Source organism: Poecilia latipinna, unplaced genomic scaffold (genome assembly GCF_001443285.1).
Source record: "Poecilia latipinna isolate Pla-1442-1.1 unplaced genomic scaffold, P_latipinna-1.0 Scaffold20, whole genome shotgun sequence".
Classification (NCBI taxonomy): Eukaryota; Metazoa; Chordata; class Actinopteri; order Cyprinodontiformes; family Poeciliidae; genus Poecilia; species Poecilia latipinna.
In genome coordinates this window covers 62,534-70,410 of record NW_015112636.1, presented here as the reverse complement: position 1 = coordinate 70,410, position 7,877 = coordinate 62,534, and positions in this window count along the sequence as shown.

The following is a 7,877-nucleotide window of genomic DNA, read 5'->3' as shown; positions in this document are numbered from 1 at the left end:
CTGTGAGCTACATTCAAGAGAGAGTTTCCCTTGTGATGTCATAGAGTGATGACATCAATGCTGATGTCATTGATGCCATAGAACTGAACATTCTATTGTAGCCTGAAGTAAAAACATTTTTCTAGACAATGTCAAACATTGAGAAGTTTTAATTTTTGTTATCAAACATTATGAAGCCAAAGAAAAAACTAAAAACTCAGAAATATACAGGGCCATCCTTGAGAATCAACTCAAACCCAGTTTCACACAAATACAAGGACGCTAGCATAAATGTTTAGCTTTTGACACAAATACACACAGTTGCATACAGAAATACACAGCAAAAGAGAAAAAAACACGAGTGCAGTATTCAGAGGACTGAAAGAGGCCGAAATTCACCACATAAAGCCTTTTAAACCACATAAAGCCTTTTAAACCACACTCAGGGAAAGAGTGAAAAGAATCAATTGCACAAAAAAAAATTATGCAGACATTTGAATTAGTAAACAGGTTTGGTAGAAAGGAAGCAGAGCTAAAATATTGCTTTTCAAAGTAATATTTAAAAATGTTTTCAATTTTTAACAACAAAACAAATTGCTTTGTTTTTAAACAAATTTAAAAACAAAATGTGGAGGTTCTGAATGCTGACAGTGTTTTCTTCAGGGAAAGGCCTATTCCACTCCACAGGGTTGTTCATTTTTCACTATAAACTTCATCGTAAAAGAGGTGAATAGGTTTTAAGTTACCAGCACTCCAGGTACGGCTTCAGTCTTTCTACTTTGGTTTTTCCTAATAAATAAAGGCTATTAAAAAAATAAATAAAGAAAAAGTGAGATGAAAGGAATTATAGGTGATGGAGTTTTGTTTTTATTTTTATTGTTAATCACTTCAGTACAAGTCAGAATCTATCTGTTGTAGCTCTACTTCTGATTACCCCATGGGTGGTTTTCTAATTCTACACTATTTTCAACGTCTGCCACGCTCCTTCGACTAGATAGATATATAGATGTGCACACACACATTTAAAATTTTGCCCCCCCAGAGGTAGTCCTGGCCCTGCCTTGAGCCCCGCAACTTTAAAAGTCTAGCTCCGCCACTGCTCTTGATTCAGTATACGTCACGCCCCAACCGGCCTGGATCCTCTGTTTTGCTTTTACAAAGCCGTTATGGAAAGAACGCCACACTTTTCTCCATGAACAACAACGTTACAATTTCCATGCAGGAGTTGAAAACTATTTGCCAGTCTTATTAATATAGTAGGTATTTAATGAAGAATTGTACACAGGTGTATAATTTCTCAACGCATCAGTTAAACGTTTCTCAAAAACCATTCATGTCTCCTATGGATAAAAAAATCCAGACAGTGGAAGTGGACTAGTTGAAGAGAAATATCAATACTGACGCATGTTGGGGCCTTCATGCCGAGTCCAGTCACTACACAGAAGACATTTTCTTCAACTTCTTGTAAGCTTTTTCTTTGATGCGTATTTCATGACCATGAGGATTGGGACGTAGGCAGACCATGCAGTAAGGTCAAGAGTAATTTTTTGGCTGAGCTCTTTCTTCATAATGTAAGACCAAACACCACCACTGCCGTATATGAGGCCCCAATCTTTCTCTTTCTCCAGCCTACCACCACTTGTAAAATAACACACTGACATACACTACTATTTCAGGCAGAGACTGATCCACAACCCAGAGGGAGCACTCCACCCTTTTCCTCCTAGAGCCTTAGAGGAGCTGACCCTCCTCTGCTTCACACTGAGCTGCAAACCACTCCAGTGTACCCAAGGTTGTGGCTTTTAAATGCAAACGGAACCCCATCATCTACACAAAACAAAGTGGTTCCCAAGCGAGACGTCCTCGTCTCCATAACTTCACCTTGAGATCCTTCCAGTCCGTGAAAACAACCAACAGAGTCTGAGACAGTGGGGAGCCATGACACAGTCGAACCATTTGCCAATCCAGATAATTATATAAGGTCTGATCATGTAGCTTGATTCAGATCGCATACAGTCACATCCAATCCAAACTATAATAAGTGGACGCCCGGTATTAGTAGGGGATGGAGACCACAATCCCCTGCAAATGCTGATATTTGTGAATACTTTGAGACCTCCTCTAAAAACACCTAAAACTGACTATTTTAATCGTTCAATCACCAAACACACCTCAATATGCATTATTATACACCGTGTAAACCATCATAGCACCACAGCAAAAGCCAGTGTTCATGGTTTCCCTTTACTCCGCTCTTGGGGGGAGCACATTAGTCTGAAGGTGCATAAGTCACCGTCAAGGAAAATGACTGGCGCTTCTGGACTAGCTGGTTTGAGACTGTCAGTCAATAATGTGTCAACTCGCATTGCACTTCAGTACTCCAGTTTTTGAAATATAGCTCTGGAACAAATTAAGAGACCACTGAAAATGATCAGCTTCTCTGATTTTACTCTTTATAGGTTTATGTTTGAGTCTTTTATTCTATGAACTACTGACAACATGTCTCTGAAATCCCAAGCAAAACATTTAGTATTTATTTGCAGAAAGTGAGAAATGGTTAAAATAAATGAAAAGATGCAGTGCCTTCAGACCTCAAACAATGCAAAGAAAACAAGGTCATGTTCATTTAGAAACAACAATATTGATGTTTTAACTTAGGATGAGTTCAGAAATCAACATTTGGTGGAAAAACCAGGAGGTTTTCAAAGGGGTTCATTGCAGTGGCCTCTTAATTTTTTTTTTCTAGAGCTGCATTTTAAGTAAAAGAAATCAGCAAAAAATTTAATTTTCTCCAATAATTTGTAGTTATCTTCTACATAAAAGTCCTCACATGTGAATCTGCGAACAGGTGAAGTTAATTTCACTGATTCCAACTGGTAGAAAATTATCTGTTTGTGAAAACGCAGCTAATTGCATTAAGTTGTTGGGTCTGTAGCTGTTCCTACTCTTTTCAAGCGCCAGTGGAACAGAACCACGTCTTTCCACCAACAGACGTCTATCCATTTGCTCTCACATGTCACTTGTCTGGTTAATTTTAGCACAAATTATTGCTATAGACCCCCGAAATTCAACTTTCTAGTTTGATTCTCTCCTTTCTTATTTGGAAGACTTATTCTAAGAAGTAGTTTTTGACTGAAGAAGCCCCGCAACGTGTTTAAATCTTTTATGTGGCCGCATTTTTATTACACGGTAGAAAAGACAACATTCCAACATCCTTTAACCTAACAACCATAACATGGACACATCCTAAATACTGCATGAACATCATGTACATCACAGAACTTGAGACGTAGCAAAGCGTGTTCCCATTCTTGATGTTTGTACAGATTCACTTTCAGTTACACCAGATAAGCTGCGGCAGTAGCATGTGGGTCCTGGGGTCAGATAGGTCAATCAATCAATCAATCAAATTTTATTTGTATAGCACATTTCAGCAGCAGGGCATTTCAAGGTGCTTTACATAATTGAAGAAATTATGTAAAGCATTTTAGCTTTTTCAAACTGGAGATGGGAGATCATGCAGAATCAAGCATCGGCTACGACACAGGAACGGCAATTGACTGCATGTATGCTGCAATTAAAATGACATACTCTGACCCACAAGGTGTCCTCAAGTTAGTTTTATCATCATAAACCTTTTCCTAGCTGACTTACATTGTTATAAAGCTGTAAAGGCTGATGTGAAATAAAGCTAACAAGCCTCCTAAACAAGGGATTAACTCTAGATTTATTTTGTAATTTTTAGCATTAGTGCCAAAAGGTGACAGTCACACCTTTTTGTGACCGTCAGCTACACAATATCGCATTTTTGTTGTTTTTGCCAGCAAAGTAAGTTTGTTGGCTGGGTTAGACAAACTAATATCTTATGGAGTCTATGCTGCTGAAATACCCCTGTCACTTGCAGGTGGGTTCTGTACAATCTTGTAATTTGAGCTCTACAGCTCAGTATCGCAGTTCCTGATATTAAATAAAGTCCCATGACAGAAGATAAACAAAAACATGTCATATATCCACATCCCAGGTGCTGCGGATTTATCATCTTTGTTTAAGGGGACACAGAGCAGAGGTGATACAAGAACTAGATGGGTTTTTTTTGTTGTTGCTGCTAAGCATGCCACACCAGATGCCCCCGGATACCTGAACAGGAAGCTGGGAATTACTGGCTTTTGAAGCTGGACGACAACACTTGAAATCTCAAACTGGCCGCATGGAGCACTCTGGCCAGTTCCTTTTTCATTTCCAGTAATTGCTAATAAGGACACAGCTATTAAGATGCCGCAGCTGAGCACTGAGCTGAAAGCATTTTATAACATAATCACCTGCTGCCGTAGCCAAGAAACGCCATGTTAATACTGTCCATTTACTGCAACCGAGTGCTGCAATTGAGATAATGGACCGGAGGAGGTGGGGAGCACCATCACACAGTTTCTGACTTAATTTTTCCGAAAAACCACTCAAAGAACCCTGTATACACAGTTCTCTTTAAGGTACTTTTGCAGGTCATACTTTTGATCTTTATTAAAGGAGAAGTTCCCAATTTTGTAGGTTATCTTAGAGGTTCAAATCGGGTGATATCTTATCGACGGTAGATAACTCTCTTGGGTTCTTCAGCTCAGACTCCTCAAAGAATGCCAATTCTAACTTTTCGTTGAGCAAAATTATTATAAAATCATCACGTTTGGATGGGTGGCTGTTGGCAAAGATGCTGAAAGGGAAGTGAGAGGTGTTGCACCACCAGTGATGTTCCTGAAAGAAACATGCACTACAAATGGTACAAACATCTCCATTCAAAGCACCTCATAGAAAACTGAGGAAAAGTAACAATAAATTGTGTTCTCTTAAACATGTTTCTGCATTTTACACCACGTCTTTCCCACCAAACAACCACTCTGACTGAAAATGTTTTACAACTTCTGTTGTGTTGAGGGAGATTGTTGTGGTGCGCAACCTACAACCTCCATTTCCCATGTAATCGGTCATTGGTTAAATAAACCGATAACCATAATGATGGTTGAGAAGCTAACAAAGTGGGTAAAAAACCCTGATATCTTCAGGATGTTTTGCCATTTAATCTGGATTTGTACTAAGTGAAGATACAGAGACGTCTTTCTACTGTAGGTAGGAAATAAACTGCTTATTAGATTTATCAGAAGCTCCCTTCAGAAATCCTGAAGTGTCATTTTAATCCTTAACCTGCTTGTTCGTTTGAGAAAATTGAAGTCTGATTTGAGAGATACAACATTCAAAATGAAGATGATTTCACTTATTCCAAGAAAAAGAACTTATCCATATCCAAAAAGTAACCGCTCTCCCTTTTTAAATGAAAAATTTATGTGATTATTCCCATTGTTTTGGATGACACAGGGAAATTTCACTAGCAAAACCAACACCTACCTGACTACTGCAAGTCAAGTTCATTTGTGTAGCACATTTCAGTTAAAAGGCACTTCAAAGTGCTTGATACACAAACCAGTTACGAACATTTACATTTCGTCAAATGCCATAATCAAAATTACCAAGCAGATATACATAAAATATATTAATCAATGTTTCAGTTGTTAAAAGTTAAAGGTGTGTTTTTAGCCTTGATTGAAAGGAACTCAGTGTTTCAGCAGTTTTACAGTTTCCTGGAAGTTTGTTCCAGAGCAGACTGAAGAATTCACTTTAATGGAACCAGTGTGATAACAGGAAGTGGGTGAAAAGATTTGAAAAAGCAATACATCTTTTGCCTGGAACAAGAGAGAAAGACCACTAAGGCATTTTTAGGGCTTTGAAACTCCAGTGAACCGCTTTGAAACTAAAATGTAAAAAATAAAAAATAAAAAAATCCGAAAATACCTAAGCACACATCAAGGACTCAGAACCTAGCTCAACTCAAGCTCACGTTTTGATGCCATAAAACGTAGCCACCATCTAGAAACTGTTCCGTATTTAGTCAGATTTTCCTCCTCTGACATGAACAGAAAATCTGCACAGCGCTTTGCTAAACAAACATGTTTGCTGATCTGACGCTCGAAATACGGTCAACCAGCCAACCAGAGCAGTCGGACGTGGATGGAGGCCAACGTAGAGCTAATCCGCCTGGCTGCTCCGTGTAGCCGGAGGCTACCGGCGACCTGCTCACACTGTGACCTTTACCTCCGCGCTACAGATCACCAGTCCGCCTGCGCTCGGCCCCCAGGGGCTGTTGGGCATTTGTCACAAATATTGCCGTGTTATGACAGGGCCTGCCTCGGAGCGAGCGCGATCCGCTGCCCCCGCGGGCCGCACAACATTAGCACCCCGCCTTTATTAGTGCTATTAGCAGCCACTTTCATATCCAGGCGGCGTCGGCGCGAGAGGCTGGATTGATGACGACGATGATGATAACGATCACGGTGGCGCTCGGAGTGGGGGGAGAACTCGCATCTGATTTGCGAAGGTTGCCGACGACGAGGGCTTCATTTCCATAATGAATCCTCAGCGGCTGTTTGATGAGCTGCTGACAAAGGCAGAAACAAGTGTCCCGACTTCCTCAGACGAACGGCGTAGAAACGAAGACGAGCCGCGTTCACGAATGACTCGATCGACGTTTACTTTTTTCTTTCTTTCTGATTTTAGATCCAATTTAACAAAGTGTCGCAAATCTAGAAAGTTACAAAGCAACAACCATCCAACCTTGAGTGCTATACCAAACAAGAAGAAGCGTAGTTATTTTATTTTTTCCTTCATTCATCCTCCGGCCCTCCCCAGCTTCAAACAGCCTACCTTCAAGCTTTATTGCCATAGAGCGACTCTGGCTAGATGAGATCCCCGCACAGCTTAACATCTGGGCGCTTTGCCGCTGATGCCCTCATAAATAAAAGATAACTCCTGCCTACCGCGCACAGTCACATTGGTATAAATCATGTATATGGATTTTTGCTTGGCTTTCACTCTCTCTTTCTCTTATAACCCCCCCGCCCCCACAGTTTTTCTGTATGCCCCCTTTTGCACAATTCTTCCTCTCTTCAGTCTTCGTCTCTTTTTTTTTCTTCGCTGCCCAGCATGAAGTCCCCAAGACTCGGCGAGTTGGCAGGTAATTAGGAGCGTCGTGATGGTGGGATGGAAAGCCACCTTGTCTTTGTTCTCTGCTAATTCAAAATATCTGCAGCTTGCTCTGAGGGCTGAGAAGCAATATAATATTTACTTCGGCTCCTAAGAGAAAGAAATGAAAGGTCCAGATGTCGTAAAATCAAATGTGAGTGGACGGTCTGATTATACAGAATGATTTTCTGACATAGGACGAATGTTTTTTTTTTTTTAATGTGGCCTTTTCGAGGCCAGTCGTAAATTGCAGTATCAGTTTCTCAAAAACAAAACAAAACAAAAACAGAACATATTTCAGACTAAAACAAAATCAATATGAAAACTTTAGGTTTCAGGAAATAAGTGCGTATTTAGAACCCCATTGAGCAGCAGTGATTTGAAATAAACATTTTCTGAACACCTTCATGACTTTCCATGTGATAGGTGAGACATTTTGGCCCCCTCTTTGCTTTTTTGGTTTAGCTGTTGAACAGGTAGACCCACATTTCGAAATCTGGATGCACAACAAGGCCAAAGCACCACACCGCCACCACCGTGCGGATTGTGGTTCCTAACAAACATGGAAGTTTGGACTATAGTCGGACTTCTCTTCTTTGCTCCAAGACATATTGTTACAGATGTTACTTATCGGCTGAATTATTCTTTTGAGTAGATTCTTTCCCCACACTGTCCTTGTTAAATCTTTTTTTGAATTGTACTGTCATGAACTTTAAAAGAAATAAATAAAAAACATTTAACCTTCATTCTCCAAGGTCACTGCATGATCTACATGATCCAAAGGAGAAAAAAAAAAAAAAAAAAAGCAAAAAACCCCTGCATTAAAAAGCCTG